Source organism: Nomascus leucogenys, chromosome 15 (assembly GCF_006542625.1).
Source record: "Nomascus leucogenys isolate Asia chromosome 15, Asia_NLE_v1, whole genome shotgun sequence".
NCBI lineage: Eukaryota > Metazoa > Chordata > Mammalia > Primates > Hylobatidae > Nomascus > Nomascus leucogenys.
The window spans coordinates 73114213-73136852 of NC_044395.1; the positions used below are offsets into that span (position 1 = coordinate 73114213).

General features: G+C 44.2%; 1 protein-coding gene across 13 annotated transcripts in view; it reads left to right on the forward strand.

Annotated features, from left to right (window-relative positions):
• Window positions 1-22640, forward strand: part of MICAL2 (microtubule associated monooxygenase, calponin and LIM domain containing 2) — a 153403-nt gene that overhangs the window by 51970 nt on the left and 78793 nt on the right. The gene's annotated exons all lie outside the window — the stretch shown is intronic.

The window sequence follows — 22640 nt, forward strand, 5'->3', positions numbered from 1 at the left end:
ATTGAGCAGCTTCTAGGTACAAGGTACTTTATGTCCATGATTTCGATGAACAGCTACAGTAGTCCTTCAGGCCATTTTAGAGACGGCGAAATTGAGAAGTCAGTTGTGCCCAAGGTCACACAACTAGAGGGCAACCTTAGTCCGTCTGATTCTAGGGCCTAAGTCCTAAGTCTCAGGGAGAGGCATAGTTACAGAGTCGTGTTCCCCTGGGTGTGGACATTTTAGAAAGATCCCTGGTTTTGAATTAATTGGCTAAGAAATAGGTCTAGGTCCTTACTGCCTCTTCCTTCCTGTCTCTTTCTCTTCCTCCTGATATCCCTGCATTCTCCACCTGCCCACTGCCTTCCTCAGGATGCATTTCTCTACCTAGGACCACACTCGTAGTTAAGCCTACATGAACTGATTGCATCCCCCATCATTTGGCCATAGACAGCGTCGGCGAACATAGGCTCACTATCGCAACCTTTCTCTGACATTTCTGAAATGCCCACCACCAGATGGGCAGGTGGGAGTCCAGGCTTCTCAGCTGACTTCCCTGGTGGCCACTGGGGACTATCAGCCCTGAGCACTGGTGCAGGCTGTGTGTTTAGGTTAAAATCGAATGTGCTGTATTTAGACCTCACAGGAGGTAGCTCAGCTAGAACCCCAGGAATTCCAGTCGGTGCCAATCCCAGCACAAGAGGATTGAACTCTCCATGGCAATCGGGACTGTTGTGTTTTTGTTTTGGTCATGAGAAGCTGTCGAGTCCACCATGGGATATGCTGCTTTCCACTGCCCCAGGGGAGACAGCTGCCAAGCTCCTGTGAGCCTGGGGCACACTGACACTGACACAGGAAGAGCATTCCATCAGGTTGAAACAGACCAGTCGCCTCAGCCCAGAGCAGACTAGCTATCCAGGCAGTGCCTGTTCATAACCTGCCACGCTCCAGCTAGGCAGAGGAGATGAGGGAGGTAGGGAAAAGGAAGGGGGAGGAGAAGGTGAGACCAATGTCCTGGATGCCACTCCTGCCCAGTGCCTTCCTTCCTCGTTGTTGTGACTTCATGGTTCAGAGTTCACTGGGTGGCTCTTCAGAGTTAAAGGAGGGGAAGCTTTTAGCTTCCAAAGTGTCATCTGTCTTAGTAATTGTATATGGTAGCTTCTTTTTTTTAAAGCTCCCATAAAAGTCAGGTGGCCCAGTTGCACTATGTTCTCTCACAGAGGGTTTTCAGAGCTCTGGTTTTTATTAGGGAATGCTATTGCCCCATACACCCAACATGTTGTGGCTGCTGAAGGACCCTCTTGGTGATCTGAAGACAGATTGTCACAGGGAGTCAGCCAGTAGAGGGATGGAATGGAGGGCTGACCACCAAGAAGAGACCCTTCTTCCAAAACGTACTAGTCAGTTGCCTAGCTGGTGTGGCCAGCCTCTATTTTACAAGCTTTGGTAGCTTGAAATAGAACAGTCATCACATCTTGTGGTTGGCAGGTCACCACTGGCTTCTGAGATACAAAGGGAAAGAAAGCACCTTTTGTTAGGGATGCTGGGTAAGGTGCCTCTTGCCCAGGAATTTTTATGCCTTTCTTGTGAGGAGGAACAAAGACATTTCACATGTGAGATAACCCATCTCATAAAAACCGCCTGAATGCTGAGGAGTGGAAAATACATTTGAGAATGCATTGTAAGTATGAACTGTGACTGTGTTAGGCTACTTGAGCTATGCTTTTCAGAAACCCAGCTCAAAATAACCACAAAGAACAGGAAAATCATTGACTCATATTAACAAGAAGGTCCAGACACTTTAAGTCCCGACCTTAACTTGGATGCTTTGATGCCTTGCTCTCTATTGGCTCCATGCTTGCCTCCTGCAAACACATTTTTCTCCATGTTTGAAACCTCTCATTCACATCTTTATAGCTCCATTCCAAAAGGCTGGAATCTGTCTCTTTCAGGTCAATATTGAAAAAAACCTCAGAGAAGGATTCTCATTGGCCCACTTCTGGATTTATTATGGTCAAAGCCAGAGGAACTGGTTACTGTGATTGGCAGCCCTTTCAAGCATCACATGATTGATGTGAGGGAGAAGCAAATCCCTAAGGATGTGGGAGTGTGAGACAGATAATCAGCAGGTGTCCTTGGCTGGGCGTCGTGGCTCACGCCTGTAATCCCAGCACTTTGGGAGGCCAAGGCAGGTGGATTGCTTGAGGTCAGGAGTTCGAGATCAGCCTGGCCAACATGGTGAAACCCCATCTCTACTAAAAAATACAAAAAAATTAGCCGGGTGTGGTGGTGAGTGCCTGTAGTCCCAGCTACTCAGGAGGCTGAGGCAGGAGAATCACTTGAACCCAGGAGGCATAGGTTGCAGTGAGCTGAGATCACACCACTGCACTCCAGCCTGGGTGACAGAGTGAGACTCCATCTCAAAAAAAAAAAAAAGAAAGAAAGGAAAGAAAGAAAGAAAGAAAGAAAGAAAGAAAAAGAAAGAAAGAAAAGAAAGGAAAGAAAGAAAGAAAAAGAAAGAAAAAGAAAGAAGGAAAGAAAGAAAAAGAAAGAAAGAAAGAGAAAGAAAGAATCACACAAAAAATGGATGTCATCTACAGTGAGTGTTGATTTGTATTCTGGCCATGATATAGGCCCCTTGCATATCACATTCATGTGTGGGTGGTTAATGGCCAGCTCCATGAGGCCGGTGCTTGTACTCCTTGTTCTGAGTCAAAACACAGAACAGGGGTCTTCACCTCTTCCAACATGAACAGACACTGTCTTGCTCACATACCATGTTCAGGCATCCTTTGGTGTCATGGTTTATGCTGAGCATTAGTCAGGGAAGAAATGCTGGGCATTTGCATACATGTGGCTGATCATTAATGCTAAGCCAGATGACACAGGTTTGTCAGGTACCAGGCATATAGCCAAGCTCCCGGTTAGCCATAGGCAGAGCAAGAATAAACGTAATTCAGCCAGAACCCCGACCTTTGTGCTGAAGTGGATGCATCTCAGCACCACCTGGAGTGGGTCTGGGCTTAAGCATTTCACAAGCATTCATCAGCCCCTGCCATATGCTGAGCACCATGCTCCTGCCTCCGTGCCACAGTGTGTGTGTATACACACGTGCGTTTGACAGTGGTGAGAGATTGGGGACCAAGATCTATTTGGAGAAGAGGGAAGGGCTCTAATGGAGGTGTCAGGGGACAAGGAGAGTGGCCTGAAAGTTCTCTAGAGCAGTGGCTCAGGTGCCAGTTATAAAATCTCACTTGGGATTATTGTTTATTATTGATTATTTATGAGGGTTTTATTGGCACTGAATATTAATAATTCTTTCCCTGGGCGTGACTCTGTTTGGATAAGAATGAGGGTGAACTGAGGATCATGCCAAATGAACTCTTTCAGGATTGATACTGGCTCTGTATTAGGGTAACACCTGACTCGAATGTCACACCCAACTGAGTAGTGTTACCAAGGAAAACAACCCAGAAGAACCTGCAATATGTAATTTGGTGTGGGAAATGCTATAATCACAAAATTTTGGACTCTGGTTATTTTTATATATAAATCTTTAATGCTAGAAGGAACTTAAGCAGATGTTATATGCAATCTCTGCATTTAACAGGCCACAAACTGAGGTCCAGAAAGCTGAAGAGAGTGGCATTACTGGGATTTGGACTTTATTTACTGGTTTGCTCTTATATTCTTTTGTTTATTTGCTCATTAGCAGGTGTTTCCAGTGCCCTACACCTTACCAGGCATTTGACAGAGAGGATAGTTTGGAAGATGAATTAGATTTGGTTCTTACTTGAGCTTTCTGTAAAGACAGATATGTAATTATTTCTGTATTCACTTATTAATCACTCATCAGGTGAATAGTTATTGAGCAGCTACTGTGTGCCAGGCATTTGTCTAGGTATGTAATAGCTCTGTGGCCTTGGGCAAGTTACTTAATATCTCTGGTCCTCAGTAGCATTCTCTGTAAAATGAGGATAATAAGAGTAGCTACTTCATGGAGTTACCATGAGAGTTAAATGAGGTAACCTTTGTAAAGTGTAGAAGGCTGTCTAGCATTCTGATAAGTGATCAGTAAATATTTAGCCCTTATTATCGTTAATATCTTAACAGCTATGAGAGAGGTGTGTACACTGGTCTGCAGGAGGATAGAAAAGCAAATGACTAACTGTGACGGGGTAGTCTGGGAATGCTTCCTGGAAGAGGAGGTTTGATGTGGGGCTTGGCAGATGAGTAGGAGTTTGCCATGTAGAGCTGAGGAAACAGCTAAAGGGAGTGCATATATTCTAGGGAGAGTGCGTTGCTCTGTAATGGGAAAGGAGGACTGTGTGGGGTTTGGGGAAAGGGTGAAAGCCGGAGAGAACAGAGTGGATGGATGGTAGGAAAGGCTGGAGGAAAACACCTCCTGGTCCAGGCTGTGAACAGAGGATCTCGTACTCAAACAGAGGACCTGGGAAACCATTAACAATGAGCTCCTGATTCTCAATCCTGTCCAGGGTTCTTTCCACCACTCCCCACAGGATTGCTCAGTAATCACAGGTACCATTACAGACCAGGGGGTATTTGTACATTGTTGCCATAAAAACTCGCAGGAAATGACCCATGGACTCTTGTCACCAGCAGGAATCAGGCCAGCCTATGTAATGAAAACTCTTGCGTTATCTTTTTAGAAGGATGTGACTGTATTTTATGAGTATGCAGCAGGGTCAACACACACCTTTTGCTCCTGGGCCCCTCCCCTGTGTGTAGCCCAGGCCCCGGTTTGCGCTCGAGGGCCAGGCGGTCCTATGGTCCCCAGCTTCCTCCGTAGATCACACAGGGAGGCAGCGAGTCAGGGTGCAAAGGTGTTAGGGGTGACACCGGGAGCAAAGGCTGCTACCCCTTGGCCTGGATAAGCCTGTCTGACATTCCCGACCTCTGAAGTCATCCATCATGGCTGCGCTGCCTCAGACACTTCAAGGGCCACTTTGCCTGATACGGGCAGTTCCAGTCATAACCGATAAAACAGAAGATGGTCTCTGGGGTGTGAAACTCTGTGCGAGTTGAAGAAAAAGCTTAGAAGAACTCTGGATTTGTCTGCTTACCTGATGATAGACTGCTGGCCCTACAACATTGAACATGTTTCTGAGCCTGGATTGCCAGTCGGGTTGTACCAATGGTTGCATTTGTTACCATAGCTGCACATGGAATGTGTGGAGTTTGCATGAGTGTGTGCGTTGGGCATTATATGTGAGCTTGAGTAAATCCAATTCACAGCAATGTCGTATGGAGAAGAAAAAAACTTTCCTTTTTAGCTGTCTTCATAGGAAGTTGTTAATCCAGGTTTACTGAGTTCACTTTAGAAATATATTTCTAAATAAAGACTTTTTTGTCTTTTTATGAAAAAACTAGGCCAGGTGGGATGGCTCATGCCTGTAACCCCAGCACTTTGGGAGGCTAAGCTGGGAGGAATGCTCAGGGCCAGTTCAAAACCAAATTGGGCGACACAGTGAGCCCTGGTCTCTACAGAAAATACACACACACACACCACACACTTATGCACACATACACCACACATACGCATGCACTTAGTCACACATATACACACATACACACACCACACACATATATACACAAATACATATACACCACACACATACATACACACACGCCACACACCATACACACATACATACACACATCACACATATATATACAAATACATATATACACAAATACACACATACACACACATACTACACACACCACAAACCATACACACATTCACACACACCCCACACACACCATATACACACATACACATACCACACACACATACATACACACATATACACACATATACATGCATACATACCACACACACACATAACACCACACACACACTACACACATATCAATTTCTTTGTATAGACACATATATTTCTTTAAACGTGTATATATAAATATATATTTCTGCCCCTATACTTATCTGTATATTTCCATATATATTTCTTTATATATATATTTTTTCTTTATAAGGAAAAGAAAAGGTTTCTTTGAAAAAAATGCCTGCTCATGATAAAAAATAACTCAAGTAGGGGAAGAAAATATAGGGTGAGACTGGGCGAGTGGGACCAACACAGTGAGAAAACAATGTGTTTTCATTAGCTGAGGCTGGTGCACCCCACCATGCCTGTGGTCCCAGCTATGTGGGAGGCTGAGGTGGGAGGATCGCTTGAGCCCAGGAGGTCAAAGTGGCAATGAGCTATGATTGCACCACAGCACTCTAGCCTGGGCAACAGAGTAAGATCCTGTCTCAAAAAAAAAAAAAAAAAAGAAAAGAAAAGAGAGAGAGAGAAAAAAAGACAAGACAGTATGGATTTGAGCCTAAGCCAAGCTAATTAAAAAAAAAAAAAAAAAAAAAGGAAAGAAAATTTAGTGTGGAAGAAGTTTCTTTTCTCCGTTCCCCGTTTTCCCTCCTAGAGGAAAGTACTCTCCCATTTCTTGTGTGACCTTCCTGAAAATCTCTGCATGTTTGTGGATGTGTGTTATGGATGCATGCACTGCCCCCTTTATTTTCTTAATGGAAAAAAAAATCTACACACATTTTTTCTACACTGGTTCTGAACATTTTTCACTGAAAAATATATCTTTGAGATTGCTTTATCTCAGTAGGTGTGGATCTAACTCTTTTATTCATGTCTTTTATGGTTTCTCATTTTATGGCTATAGCACAATAGCACCATTTATTTTATTTTTTTTTTTTTGAGATGGAATCTTGCTCTGTCACCCAGGCTGGAGTGCAGTGGCACGATCTCAGCTCACTGCAACCTTTGCCTCTCGGGTTCAAGTGATTCTCGTGCCTCAGCCTCCCAAGTAGCTGGGACTACAGGCGTGCGCCACCATGCCCGGCTAACTTTTGTATTTTTAGTAGAAATGGAGTTTCACCATGTTGGCCAGGCTGGTCTCAAACTCCTGACCTCGTGATCTGCCTTCCTCGGCCTCCCAAAGTGCTGGAATTACAGGCATGAGCCACTGCACCCAGTCTATAGCACAATTTCTTTAGCTTAGCTTATTTCCAGTCTATTGCCATTTTGGACAGTGCTGCAGTGCATTTCCTTAACCATACTTGTTTATATACATGTGAAATTGTGAGACAAAGGGTCTGTGTGCTACATTTAAAAATTATAGGCATTGTCAGATTCTCCTCCCTGGAGTGGATACTCCCGCCAATAGTGCAGGGGAGCACCAGGAAGAGTCCTTCTTTAAAAAGAGAGTGCAGTAAGTCGTTGCCTACTTAGATTTCCTGGGCTTTGCTGAGTGGGCGTTGATAGACACCCTCTGAGTCCTGCAGCCTGGACTAGGTGACCTTGAACAGGGCCACTGGGTGAAGAGCAGTCCAGCAGAGATGTGGCAGGGCTTACTGCCATCCTTGTAACAGCAACAGTTTTATTACCACCACCAAACATTTGCGTGGTGCTTTACAGCTCACAACACAGTTCCGTATACATCATTTCATTAAGAGGTTTGCTTTGTCAGTCCCCATTTCTCACTCCTATAACCCCAGCACTTTGGGAGGCCTAGGTTGGCGGGTCCCTTGAGCCCAGGAATTCAAGACCAGCCTGGGCAATATGGCAATACCCCGTCTATACAAAAAATACAAAAATTAGCTGGGTGTGATGGTGCATGCCTATAGTCTCGACTACTGGGGAGTCTGAGTGGGGAGGCTGACTTGAGCCTGGGAGGTTGAGGCAGCAATGAGCTGTGATTCTGCCACTGCACTCCAGCCTGGGCAAAGAGCAAGACCCCATCTCAAAAAAATAAATAAAAAAGTTTGCTGTATCAGTAAAAGTGAATGTTCTTTAAGAGAAGAACACGTATAAGTGTATCAAATCAAATGCACTTATATTTCTCTTGAAAATTTCATCAAATAATGGGAGACTTTAGGGCCCTGGCCCACGGAGGATCTGTCCTATTAGTGCTGAACAGGGGCCTGGCCTGGCTAACTTGTTCTCTTTATGATTCAGTTCAAGCAGACATCACCTCCTCCTGGGAGCCTTCCCTGACCATCTCCCCCCAACTGCCGCCTCTTATTCTATCCCCAATCTAAGTTTGGTGCCCCAGTGGGCTCCTAGATTCTCTGGTCCTATTGCTATCTTGCTGATCAGTGCCCCACATTGATGGCTTTGTCTCTTTCGACGGTGAGCTCCCTAAGGACAGGGAGCATGCCTGGTTCATCCCTGGGTCTCAAGTCCCCAGCACAGGGCTTGGCACAGGGAAGATGCACAGGGATAGAGGAGCGAACTCTGTGGCACAATTGGCTTCTTTCTGGAGCTTTACTGTGTGAGCCCCGGTATTTCCAAGCTTTGATGGTGGGTTTGAGGAAGACAAAACCAGGCAATCCTTTCATTTCCTTATTTAAGCATCTGTCCAAGTTTGCATCTGAGCATTCCTTCCCTGCAGGGCGGGGATGGTGGCCACAGCCCTGTCTGGCCCTTGACTAGCATCTGGCTGCCCGTGGAGCTTTCAAAAGAGACGGGAAGTTAGCCAATAGGCTTGTGAAGCTGAAAGACTGAGCCTCCCTTTTCTTGGAGAAAAAAGAAAACCCTCTTGCAGCTCCTGGCCCACCCAGGGTTGTACAAGGCCCTAGGGAGTCTCTGGCCAGGATTATCCAAATAAATGTGTATCTCTGGGCAGGGAAAAAGGAAACCATGAAGCAGTTTAACACTCTCCTTCCCAGACTAAAAGGTAAACCCTGGCTTCCCTCTTCCTTGCTCACTGGCGACTCTTGTTCTGCTTCGGTTTTTTCCCACAATTAAAAATATCTTGGCAATCAGTGTATTCCTTGACCAGATAATTGTCCCACTTGATGTGAATATATCTGTCTATCTCCTACTCAACAGGGTGGAGTACCAGGTTCAATTCAGCCTCCTGCCAGGTCCTGGGCAGTTCACTGAGCCTGATTCTCAAGTTGTTCTCCTGCGCTGAATTTGTAAGATTGCATTCAGCTGCAGGTAACTGAGATGCTGACCAGAGGCGAAAACAAATAGAGGCTTACGTTTTTAAGGAGAAGTCAGGAGAGAGGCGGTGGCTGGAGGTTCAGTAGCTATATTCTCTGATTCTCTAGGCCAGTGCCGCCCAAAAGAAATATAATGTAAGCCCATATATAATGTTAAACTTTCTATTAGCCACATTTTAGAAATATAAAGAAGTCTCAAAATTGTAATAATATATTTTATTTAACCTAATATAGCCACACTATTTCAACATGTGGTAAATATAAAAAATGATTACTGAGATATTTTGCTTTCTGTATATTACATTTTTGAAATACTGTGTGTTTTACAGCTCATCTCAGTTAAGTCTAGCCACACATCAAGTGCTTACTAGCCACATGTGGCTAGTGGCTGTCAAATTGAACAGTGCAGCTTTTCCTCATGCTTGTCACCTTGTAGTCACAAGGTGGCTGCTGCAGCTCCAGCCATCACATTTGCTTTCAAAGCAGGAAGAAGGTAGAAGGGATTGCTCTAGCTACATACATCTCTTTATCATGTAGGCAAAAGTGTTCCCAGAAACTCTGCTAAAATGTAAGCTCCATGGGCACAGGAATTTTTGCCTATATGTTCTCGGCTGATTCCCCAGCACCTAGGAAAATGCCTGACACATAACAGGTATTTGTCTCAGGTTGAGTTCTTCAAATGCAGATGCTTAGTAGGTGTTTGCAGTGCAGGGTGTTCATTAGCAGTCAACACCTGTGAAAGGAATGGGGAAGACAATGATTGAGCTGAGGAAGAAGTCAAATTGTGTACAAGAGAATCAAATGTCTGCAGGTTCAAGCAATTAGGTCTCTTCCTACTTGGCCTTTCAGTAAATGAGTTTTGCAAGAAACAAGGTGGGAGACATCATGGTTCTCAGTTGATATTAGTGTTGTAGGACGTTCACCTTAGTTCAGGTAAAAGCCGGGTTCTTGTCACATGGCCATGAAAGATTAGGCTGAAAGACACTTTGAAGGGTGAGAAAAATGGAATGTATTGGGCGAAAAGGGGGAAAAAAAAAGTGAGAGAGGCTCCTATTAACAGGCCCCCATCTCACACATTGAATCCCAGGTACCACCCAGAACAGGAGAGGTCAGTCTCCTCCCCCTGCTAATGGTGCAAACTTCCCGAGGCCCCACCCCATCCTCCCAGTGCACAGGCAGGTCAGAGGTTCTCTGGAGACCTCTTTATACTTGGCTGTCTCCTTAGGATGGTCAGCCATAAGCTACCAGCTCTCCATGTAACATGTACTAACATATATCCCGATACAAATATTGAAATATATAACATACATAGTTACAGAAATATATACTTAAGAGAAGTTGTAAATATAGTAGTTACATATATTTTTTATGTATTATATATATAATTGTATTACATTAAAAAGTTACTCATTTCAAACTTCTATGCAGCTTCTTGGAAAGATAAACCGAGTCTATTATCATTTCAGAGGCTGCTCAGAGCCTTTGGCTGTATGTGACAGATTTCACTGCAACCTGGCGTATTTTACACCTCCTGCTATCGGTCTTACAGTCTTAAGAGATGTAAATACAGGGTAGTAAGATATACCAAAGGCTGGCCTATGGGATATCTGCAGTGGAAAGATTTTATTCTCAGGACCCTTTCTACAGGGGACAGCTGTCAAAATCTGAGGAACATATAGGGGGAGATTTTTTTTTTTAAGTTCAAATCTATAAGACTTAAGTCCAGGGGAAGTTTCATGTCCCCTTCCAGCCAAGGAGAATATGCTCATGTTTACTTGCAGCTGCCTGTTGCTCCTCTCTAGCTTTAAGAGAATGAGCTCTTGCATTTACTTTTTGCCCCTGGCATTCCCAATGTGTCTTTTTAAATTGTGGTAAAATATGTTTAACAAATTTGTCATCTCAACCATTTCTAAGTGTACAATTAATTCAGCGGCATTAATTACATTTTGGATGACGTACAACCATCACCGCTTCCTGTTTTCAAAATTTTTCCTCACTCCAAATAGAAACTTTGTGACCATTATGCAAAAACTCCCTCTTCCCTTCTTCCCTCAGCCCCTGGCACCCTCTCATCTTTTTGTCTGTGTAAATTTGTTTGTAATATTTCATGTAAGTGGAATCATATTGTCTTTGTCTTTTTGTGTTTGGTTTATTTCACTTAGCATAATATTTTTGAGGTTTGTCCATATGGTAGCATGTGTCGGAATTTCATTCTTTTCTTTTTCAATCTTAATAATATATTTAACCAAATATATCCAAATTATTATCATTTCAGCATGTAATCACTGTGAAATTATTTGAAGCTATTTTACATTTTTTTGTACTAAGTTTTTGAAATCTGGTGTGTGTTTTATAGAGCATCTCAATTCAGATGCTAAATTTTAATCAGAAATACTTAATCTGTATTTAAATTTTATAAAACTTACAGTTGAAAAAAGTAGATTTACATATCCAAGTTATTCCAGTCATAATTAAAACTTTTCCAGTAACTGAATTGAGTTTGAGGTTTTTTTCAAGCAAAATGTGGTAAAATATATGTAACATAAAATTTTAACCATTTTAAAATGTATAATTTGGTATCATGAAGTACATTTACTTTGTGGTACACCCATTACTATCATTCATCTCCAGAAGGTTTTCCATCTTGCAAAAATGAAACTCTGTACCCATAATCAGTCACTCCCCTCTCCTCCCCACCCCCAGCCCCTGCCTACCACCATTCTACTTTCTGTCTCTAGAGTTTAACTATTAGCTACCTCGTTTAAGTGGAATTATACAGTATTTGTGACTGGCTTATTCACTTGGCTTGATGTCCTCAAAGTTCATCTATGACATATGCCAGAATTTCCTTCTTTTTAGGACTGAATAATATTCTATCCTACGTATGTACCACATATGTTTACCCATTCATCCAGTGAGGAACCCTTGTTTTTTTTTTTCTGCTTTTTGGCTAAGATGAATAATGTTGTGATGAACACTGACGTGCAAGTATCAGTTTGAGTCTTTGTTTTCAGTTATTTTAGGTATGTACTAGGAGTGGAATTGCTGAGTCATATGGTAATTCAACTTTTTGAGGAACCACCAAACTGTTTCCAATTACCCTTGTATTTTAAATTGCCATCCCTGAGTTAAACTTTTCACAATTATTAATTCATTCAAAAAATCATTTTCAGCCAGGCATGGTGGCTCACTCCTGTAGTCCCAGCACTTTGGGAGGCCACGGTGAGTAGATTGCTTTAGCTCAGGAGATTGAGACCAGCCTGGACAACATGGCAAAATGCCATTTCTACAAAATATACAAAAAAGTAGTCTGGTGTGGTGGAATGCACCTGTAGTCCCAGCTACTTGGGAGGCTGAGATAGGAGGATCTTTGAGCCTGGGAGGTCGAGGCTGTAGCAAGATGAGATCACACATCTGCATTCCAGCCTGGGCAACAGAGTAAGACTCTGCTTAAAAAAACAAAAATCATTTTAAGTGCCTGCTACATGCCAGGCGCTAGGGACATAGCAGTAAAGAAAACAGACAAACTGAGCACGATGGCTCACGCCTCTAATCCCAGCACTTTGGGAAGCTGAGGCATGCAAATCACCTGAGGTCAGAAGCTCGAGACCAGCCTGGCCAACATGGTGAAACCCTGTCTCTACTAAAAATACAAAAATTAGCCAAGCATGGTGGTGGGTGCCTGTAATCCCAGCTACTCAGGAGGCTAAGGCAGGAAAACTGCTTGAACCTAGGAGGTAGAGGTTGCAGTGAGCCAAGATCACACCACTCCACTCCAGCCCAGGCTACAGAGTGAGACTCTGGGTCAAAAACAAAAAAAAGAAAACAGACAAAATCCTTGTCCTCTTGGAGTTTATGTTCTTATCAGTGAGAGAGAGAGAGAGAGAGAGAGACAACAAATGTGTGGGGAGTGTGTGTGTGTGTGTGTGTGTGTGTGTGTGTATGTATGTCAGGTGTATGTATATCCTAGGTAGAAGATATAGCAGGGCAGAGAGAGGAGGGTGGGTTGCTGTTTGATATAGGATGTCCTGGGAAGGCTTCTAGAAGATGGTGACATTTGAGCAGAGACCTGAAGGAGCAAGGTGATGAGTGTGCAGTTCTTAGAGGGCAGTGAATGCTAGGCAAAGGAGCAGCAGGTACAGAGGTGCTGACAAGCAAGTGTGCTCAGGATGTTGTGGAAACAGCAAGGAGACCTACGTAGCTGGAAGGAGCCAGGCTGGGGGTGGTAAGAGATAGGCCAGAGAGAGAGAGTAGGGTTGGGCCTTGGAACTCTTGGAAGGACTTGGGCTTTTACTCTGCATGAGATGCAAAGCCATAGGAGGCTTTTGAGTGGAAAGTGACGTGACTTCCTCAGGTAAGGAACTGTGAAATCTCGGGGATGAAAAACGTAAAGGAAGACTAGGGTCTCTCCCATCTGTGAGTCACAACCATCTCAGGCCTAAGGAATTTATTGCATCCTGTGCTCATCATGTCTTAGAGGAGCTGCTCACTCTTCCACCACAAACCAGCAGATCAGGGACAGGCTGAAACCAGCCTCATCGCCAAGGTTAGCGCAGACCTGGCCGTTCCCATTTAAAGTCTTTTTGGAAGAAAAAACCTTCCTGAGTACCCATGGCACTTAACACTACCCATGACTTATTGTGTGATCTTGTATCTTGGAGCTTCTGATTCTTCACCTATGAAATGAGAGTAATAATAATCATAGTTGTTATCTCATAGGTCTGGGGTAAATGCTATATGAGAAAACACGTGTAAAACATATAAAGTGCCCAGCAACCGTTAATCACCTCCTTCTACTTCTTGAAACTATCCCCTTGCCTTTTGTGACACAACTTTTTTAACATAAAATTGACCATTTTAACCATCTTTAAGTGCATAGTTCAGTGGCAATACATTTTTGTGCAGCCATCACCAACATTCATCCCCAGAACTTTTTTCATCTTGTAAAACTGAAACTCTACCCATTCAACAATAGCTGACAATTCTCCCCTCCCCTCAGCCCTTGGCAACCACCATTCTGCTTTCTATCTCTATGAATTTGATTACCTAAGTATCTCATATGAGTGGAATCATACAGTATTTGTCCCTTTGTGACTGTCTTATTTCCCTTAGCATAATGTCTTCAAGGTTCTTCCATGTTGTAATGTATGTCTGAATTTCCTTCTTTTTTATGGCTGAATAATATTCCATTGTATATAGACCACATTTATGTATCTGGTCACTCATCAATGGACACAGGTTACTACTAACTTTTGGCTATTGTGAATAATGCCACTGTGGATATACGTATCTATTTCTTCATGATCATGCTTTAATTCTTTTGGGTATGTGGTATACCCAGAAGTGAAATGGCTGGGTCAAATGGTAATTCTATTTTTACTTTTTTGAGGAACTGTCCTATTGTTTTCAAGTAGTTGTGCCATTTTATATTCCTACTAGCGATGTCCAAGGGTTGAATTTTCTCCACATCCTCACCATACTTATTTTTTGTTTTTTATGGTAGGCGTCCTAATGGGTGAGAGGTGGCATCTCGTTGTGGTTTTGATTGGGATTTCCCTAATGATTAGTGATGTTGAGCATCTTTTCATGTGCTTATTGTCCACTCATAAGTCTTCTTTAGAGAAATGTTTATTCCAATCCTTTGCCCATTTTCGAATCAGGTTTTTTGTTTTGTTTTTGTTGACTTTTAAGAGTTCTCTGTATATTCTGGATAGTAACTTTTGTCAGATATGGGATTTGGAAATATTTTCTCTCATTCTATGGGTTATCTTTCTATGGTGTTAATAGTGTTCTCTGTTGCACAAAAGTTTTAAATTTTGATGAAGTCAAATTTGTCTTTTTCCATTTGTTGCCTGTGGCTTTGGTGTCATATCCAAGAAATCCTGACCAAATTACTGTCATGAAGCTTTTGCCCTACATTTTCTTCTAGGAGTTTTTAGTTTCGGCTCTTACAATTAGGTCTTTCATCCATTTTGATTAATTTTTGCATATGGGGTGAGGTACGGGTATGGCACAACTTTTCTGATTAATTTTTAAGAGTCTTATGCTTTATTTTTCTTTTCTGTAGTACATATTTGGTGTCTGAGGTTTGTCTCCAACTCCTTTTGTTTCTGTGAGGCCTGCTTTCTCAGGAAATCTCAGCTATACTTGCCTGTCACCCTCATGAACCCTCATAAAGATGACTCTCCACATTTCTATTTCTGGCCTGTACCTCTGTCTTGAACCCCATGACCCCATTGAAGTAATCTAATATTGTGGAATATATATATTTGGTCTTCTCCCCTTGGAATATCCAGGGTGATAAGAGTGTCCTTTGCATGCTAATAAGATGCTTGCTGGCTAGCAGCCCATAGGCAGCTTCAGGATGAAGGCTGCTGCCTGAAAGGTCAAGCCAGTTTCCAGGAGGAGAGAAGGGCTGAAGGTTAACTCGCTCATCAATGGCCAATTATTTCATTAACTGTTCCTACATGATGAAGCTGCCATAAAAACCCAAAAGGACTGGGTTCAGGGATCTTACACTAGCTGAACATGCTGCAGTGACTGGAGGGGGGTGTGCTCAGAGAAGGCATGGAAGCTGCTGACAAAAAACAAAAAACAAAAAAAAACCCAACTTTTGTAAAATGTTTAAAGAGGTTTATTCTGAGCTAAATAAGAGTGACTATGGCCCGTGACACAGCCTCAGGAGGTCCTGAGAACATGTGCCCAAAGTAGTTGAGTTATAGCTTGGTTTTATACATTTTGGAGAGACAGAAATTATAGGCAAAGACATGAATCAATACATGTAAGGTATGGGGGGGGGCAGGCATGGGGGCTTCCAGGTCATAGGTGGATTCAAAGATTTTCTGACTGGCAATTGGTTGAAAGAGTTAAGCTTTGTCTGAAGAGTTGAAGTTGGCATAAATAAATGTTTGAGTTAAGAGAAAAGGGGTTGTGGAAGCTAAGGTTCGTGTTACCTAAATGAAGCCTCCAAGTAATAGGAGACTAGATGGTCTCCTTAAGAGAAACTAGATGGTAAATGTCTCTTATCAGACTGTATTATTATTATTACTATTATTTTTTGAGACAATTTCTGGCTCTGTTGCCCAGGCTGGAGTGCAGTGGCATGATCACAGCTCACTGCAACCTCTGCCTCCAGGGCTCAAGCAATTCTACTGCCTCAGCCTCCCGAGTAGCTGGGACTCCAGGCCCATCTCCTTTCTTCCTCCCACATGCAATCACACCTTCCTTTGCAGTTCTCTTCATGCTTGTCCCCTGCTCTTCACCTCCACTGTCCCACTTTGGTTCAGGGACTGGCTGATTTCTTACCCAAGTGATCACACCTGCCAGCCTCTGAGCTCTCTTGGCCTTTCCTCCCCTCCAGTCCAGTACTGGCCCCTGCAGAGTCACTCTTCCCAAGCACAGCTCAGATTGTGACTGCCCAAATTCAAAACTCCCAGTGCCTGTGGATTAAAGTTCCAGCTCCAGCCTGGCCCAGTGCCCTGTCTGATCGGCCCAGCTCCTGCCTCACCAACCTGTTTCCCACAACTCCCTTCTCACAGGCTGCCTTCTGGGCAGGCTCCTCCCCTAGTTCTCAGCCTCTCCTCCACCTGCCTCTGCCCAGCACTGTAGGCACTTTCTGTGTTCAGTCTGCTGAAATCCTGTCCTTGGAGATCCTCTACCTTTGCAGCTCCAGCAGCCTCCACCTCCTCCCACCTCTCACCTTCTCCCCAGCAGCCCAACCCAGAGCCGCACCTAGGAGTTTTCCACTGCCCAAAACTGTCCCACCTAAACTCCCACTGGAAATGCTCCTCTCTAACCATGACTTGGAGCTGCTGCTTCTCTTACCATGTCATTCTCATGAGACCTGCTGCAAATCCACATTCCCATCCTTAGCCAATGCCTCCCTGTCCTCCTGATCCACCTGCCTCCCAAGGGCTTCCTTCTTTTGCCCATCTTGGAGCCCACATTGTGCCTTTGCAATCATGTTCAGCAGCTGCTCAGTGCTCCTGACTTCAGGCTGGCCCCACCAAAAGAGACTCTGGTGTCTCTAATTCCACGTCCTGCTCTCAAGGGCTGCCTGGCACTGTTAGAGAGAGCCGCAGAGCCCAGCTGGTTGGTGTTGTTACCAAGTTATGATAACTTAATGCTGAGCCTCTCAGTGCTGCTGGGACAGCCTTTTCAGAAAATCTAGCCAGTTTCCTGTCTGTATCAATTCCCACAGCAGCTGTTCCCATCCTTTACCTCCTTCGCTGTTTCTTCAGCCCCTTCCCTTTAAGCAGCCATCTGACTTCTCATGAAAATCAATGTTATCAGCTCTGTTTTGTCTTCTGTTCTCCACCAGATTTCTGGGGAAAGTAACTCTGTACTCCTTGCTCCCATATCTTCACCTTCCCCTTATCCCCTAACACACTGAAATCAGGGTTCATTCTCCTGTGCTAGTAGAAATGCTTTTTTCAGGGCCATTAGAGGCCTTGGGGTTAGCAAAGACCATGACTACCTTGTACTGTCTACTTGGCCTTTTTCAGACATCGGACGTGGTGGGTTGCCATCTCCTTGAAGGTCTCTTCTTGAAGAGACACCTTGAGGGAAGAGAGAATGAGGGTTATGCTCCTTTGTGAGGAACTGTAAATCTGAGTTTTAAGAGGTCTAGATTCTTGCAGTGTTTTCATATTTTTTTTTTTTTGGCAGGAAGTTTTCCCATGAAGGGCATACCACTGGCCTTTCTTCTGGTGCTGCTGCACATGGCCACAGGTGTGGGTGACACTGATTTATGATCTCTTGTGCTGAAGGAAACTCCTGCATTTTTTGCCTCCCACATTGATTCTGAAGCTCCTGATCATACTGAATGACTTATCCCTTGTTAGGGTTTAATAACATCACAATAGTATAAAGCTTTTCTGTTTACAGAGGAATTTTGCATTCAGTATCTCATTTGATTCGCACAGTAACTCTGTGGGGTAATAAGGGCTGAGATTATTATCCCCACTTTACAGATGAGGAAACTGAGGCTTCATTGGGTTAAGGGACTTGCCTAGAATTTCCTGGGGATAAACGGAAGAATGTGATAGTGTTCAAAACCAACAGTCCTAGACTTTAGTATCTAGTTGCTCAACCTTTGAGGACTTCAATGGAGAAAATGACTCTTGGAACGATATGAGATATATTGTATTTTCAAGTACACTATTTCTTCAACAGTTAATCTTGGGTGATAAGGATACAGAGAGGGCTCGGAAATTATTCTTGCCTTTATTTTCCTTTTTTTTTTTTTTTTTGAGATGGATTTTTGCTCTTTTGCTCAGGCTGGAGTGAAATGGCGTGATCTCAGCTCACTGGAATCTCCGCCCCACCACCACTGCCCCCCCGCCCCTGCCACCGCCGGGTTCAAGCGATTCTCCTGCCTCGGCCTCCCAAATAGCTCGGATTATAGGCACCTGCCACCATGCCTGGATAATCTATTTTTAGTAGAGACAGGGTTTTGCTATGTTGGCCAGAATGGTCTCAAACTCCTGACCTCAGGTTGTCCACCCACCTTGGCCTCCCAAAGTGCTAGGATTACAGGCATGAGCCACTGTGCCCGGCCTATTCTTACCTTTATTTTCAAAAGAAATTCTGTCAGAAATATTTAAGGAGGGCAACAGCATTATTTTATATTTATGAATGTCTGGTTTTAGAATTTCGCCTTTGTTTATTAGAAATTCTCGATTAAAGTCCTGGTACTATGAATTTGATGGATTTAGTAGTTTTCAATTTGGGGTTAAGGATGGCATTTGTAGCCTTATATCAGCTTCAATGTCTAATTTATTTCGTTTTGTTTACGTGAACCCAAAATCCATCTAGCCAAGAAGAGAATTTCAAGTAAAATGGTTTTTTTAACAGCTTACTTTGCAGTCTCTTCAATTACAATAATCTGTAAACTTGAACATGCAGTAGGTAGATGTGTTTAACTTGCTTTAAGATTCAACCTTGAAACCAAACTTTTCTGCTTTGTAAGATCAAGGCAGCATCACCCACTTCAAAGAATCGTTATCAGTAGGACATGAGTTAGCTTAACAGGGACCTGCAACATTAAAACATTCAATAAATCGCAACTGCTATTATTTTGTCCTACAGGTTTATGGAAAAGTTGACAACTGTCCCCCATGCTGGGGATTCATGGTAGTGCTAGCCTGGTACACGGATTTTTAATTTTCAGGGGTCTGTGAACTTGAATGAAGAAAAAATCCCTTTATTTTTACTAACCTCTAACTGAAATGTAATATATTCCCCAATTACAGGGACACTGTAGGCAACAAATCCATCTTAGGAGTGCCTGTGACTTCATCACTAATAGAAATCACAAATATTTTCATTCCTTCTTGCAGTGGTTGCAGATATCTCAAGCTAGGATTTACACTTACAATTAGATATTATTGTAAGTGAATAATTGTTGAAATTATTGTAAGGTGTTAGACCTACAACTAGATCTTGTTACTTACTATTAGCTATGCTAGATCTGTTAGTGTTTTGTTTTACGCATTTAAAGAAAATATTCTGAGAAGGTGTCTATAGGTTTTATCAAGTTACTGAGATGGTTTGTCGCGTAAAAATGGTTAAGGACCCCTGTTCTGATGCCACAGAGCTGGGAATAGAGGGCTCAAGAGCCATGTGGGGCCTCCAGTGTAGTGGGTCGGGGGTGGGGGAGTTGCTGAAAAGAGGTTGGAAGGGATCTGAGTCAAATCTCTGCTCCTCTGCTTTTTAGTTTTGTGACTGGGGGCCAATTACTGGCTTGAAACCAAATTTCCACATCTGTAAAACAGCAATATTCTAACACACCTTAGCGGCTTTAGCACACACATGACACCATTCCTAGCAATAGGAAATTGTCAGAAACGTAAATTCCTCTTTCCCTTCCTCCCAACTCTGTTCTGTTTCCTCTTGTGTGATATGAGAGGTTTTAGTAGATGGCCTCTCTAAGGTCTTTTAAATGCATTGTGATTCTACGTTTTTCTTTTAATTAAGGTCACACCACACAGTCCATTGTTCAAGTCAGAGGTGGTGTCGTAATGCCTCAATGGATGGCTAGTCTTCCCTTCCTGGAGCAGCAGCGAGACGTTCAGACCCTTCCTGACCCTCCTCCCACTGTCCACCTTGGCTCTCCCTGGCTCACCTCCGGCCTGAGCTCATGGGTTGGGAATGTGTAGGCTGATCCTCTGCTCACTGGAGTGCTTGCAAGAGGGCCTTGGGGTAACATGTTCTGAGACCTATTCCTATACTGCCTGCCCCAGCTGATAGCAGGCCTGGGAAACCCATTAATCATTGTCCTCAGCGGCCCCGCAGACCCGCGTTTACTCTCACTGCTTCTCTATCTGCTGTTCCAAGCCAACTGTTCTTAGATGGAAAATGCAGCCTATTGTTGTCTTGGTGGAAAGGCGCTAAAATGATGGGATGCTTTCTTTGTTCAGGAAGTTAGGAGTATGTGGGGTGGGGGAAATGGCTTAATGCCTTCATAAAACCATATCCTGACTCCTTTTTTTTTTTTTTTTTTTTAATCCTGAATCAGAGAAGTTTTGTGGTTCACTGGGTTCGGATGTAATGCATTGTTGTGGTTTTGTTGCTTGGTCATTTAACTGACCTGGGCCTTGGAATCATGCTCTATTTCAACTCAGTTTTCAGAGTGGGTGAACATGTATGGTGTGCCCAGCTGACCGCTGCATTGCTCGTTAAAATGATTGCCAGAGTCTTGGCCTGGTGGACATCTGTCCACACTCAGCATGTCCTCCCCCTTGTCCTGGCCCAGACACAAAGCCTCTGCTCCAGCTCAGAGCCCAGAATCTAACCGCCTGTGCCCTTCTCAGGCACAGATGTTTCTGAGACTGAACTGAGCCAAGAGAGGTGGATGGTGCATTTAGGGTCTTAAATATCACTGGTAGGATGCTGGCTAGGGACTGGAGGTGAGAGGGACACTTTTGCTTCAGGACATAGGAGAAGTAGGTGTGCTGCGGACACTGTTGACCTAGACTACCCTCGAAGCTCTCATTTCTTCAAGCCACAGAGTGAGGCGGTGGCATGGCACAGGGCCTGAGAGCATGGTCTTTGAGGTCAGACCAACCTGGGTTTGCATCCCACTTATGGCTGTGTGACTTTTTTTTTATTTTTTTTGAGACCGGGTCTCACTCTGTTGCCCAGGCTGTTGTGCAGTGGCACAAATCAGCTCACTGCAACCTCCACCTCCTGGGCTCAAGCGATCCTTCCACCTCAGTCCCCCGAGTAGCTGGGACCACAGGTGTGCACCTCTATGTTTGCCTAATTTTTGTGTGCTTTTGCAGAGATGGGTTTTGCCATGTTGCCCAGGCTGGTCTTGAACTCCTGAGCTCAAGTGATCCACTCGCCTTGGTTTCCCAAAGTGCTGGGTTTACAGGTGTGAGCCACCACGTCGGGTCTTGGCTGTGTGACCTTAAGCATGTTACTTAACCTCTCTGTGCCTCAGTTTCCTTAACCGAAAAATGATAATAGTCTCCAACTTTGAGGGTGATTGTGAGGCCTGGATAAATTAATATGTGGAAAGCACTTCGAACAGCGGCCAGCATAGAGGAAGATGATTACCTTCGTCATGATTACTGTTTGTCAGGGCTGTTTGAAAGGACTGAGCAGAAGGCTCTCTATCCGGCTGCCTCCCTGTCCTGCAAGCCGCTCCCTGTTCACCATTCTGCTCCTGGTTAAGTACAGGCATCTGTGTCCCAAGAGAGGGCTCCACGGCAGACCCTGACCACCAGCATACCTGCCCACGGAGGCTGAAAATGTGGTAGTCAGCTGCTTCTCTGAAATTCCAGCCCAGGAGAGGTAAACTAAGGAAATGCCATTCTCCTGAGTGTCCTGAACTGTCATCTGTCCCAGCGAATGTCTAACATTATGGTTTGTGATGGAATTAAGCTCTTCTGAGAGATTTCATAAATAAATTCCCGATACGGTATTAAACCAAGCCTACTGCTGGGACTTTCTGTACTTTTACTGTCACAAGAATGAGCTTGGGGGAATCATTGTTTCAGTCAGTTGTGGGGAGGGAGTTTGGGTGAGTTTAATTTGGTGGCTAGTAACAACAGCAGTAACTGGCCCATATGGAGCCCTGCAGTTTCGAATGCCCCCTTCTAGCCTCAGGTGTTGGTGAGGTTATCCCACCACACAGATTGCTCGAAGGAACTGTCAGCTCAGCTGCCTTGTGCTCAGAATCTCTCTAGTTAGCCAGGCCTCCTGGATCTATCTGCCTTGTGAGTTTGCATAGCAGGAGGGGAAGAAGCAAGGCTTCAGGTAGCCTAGTGAGTTAGGAAAAGGCCGATGGCCCAAGGAGGGTGTCCCCATCTGCCCTCTCCAAGATTCTTCCTGTTCAAATGAGGTGTTTATAGAAGACCTAGAATAACAGTTGGCTTTCATTCAGCAAGGCTGGCTGGATGGGTGGGGGGATGGATGGGTGGGGGGATGGTGGGTGGGGGGATGGATGGGTGGGTGGGAGGGTGGGTGGATGGATGGGTGGGTGGGTCGGTGGGCAGGTGGATGGATGGATGGGTAGGTGGGTGGATGGATGGATGGATGGGTGGGGGGATGGGTGGGTGGGGGATGGATGGGTGGGTGGGAGGGTGGGTGGATGGATGGGTGGGTGGGTCGGTGGGCAGGTGGATGGATGGATGGGTAGGTGGGTGGATGGATGGAT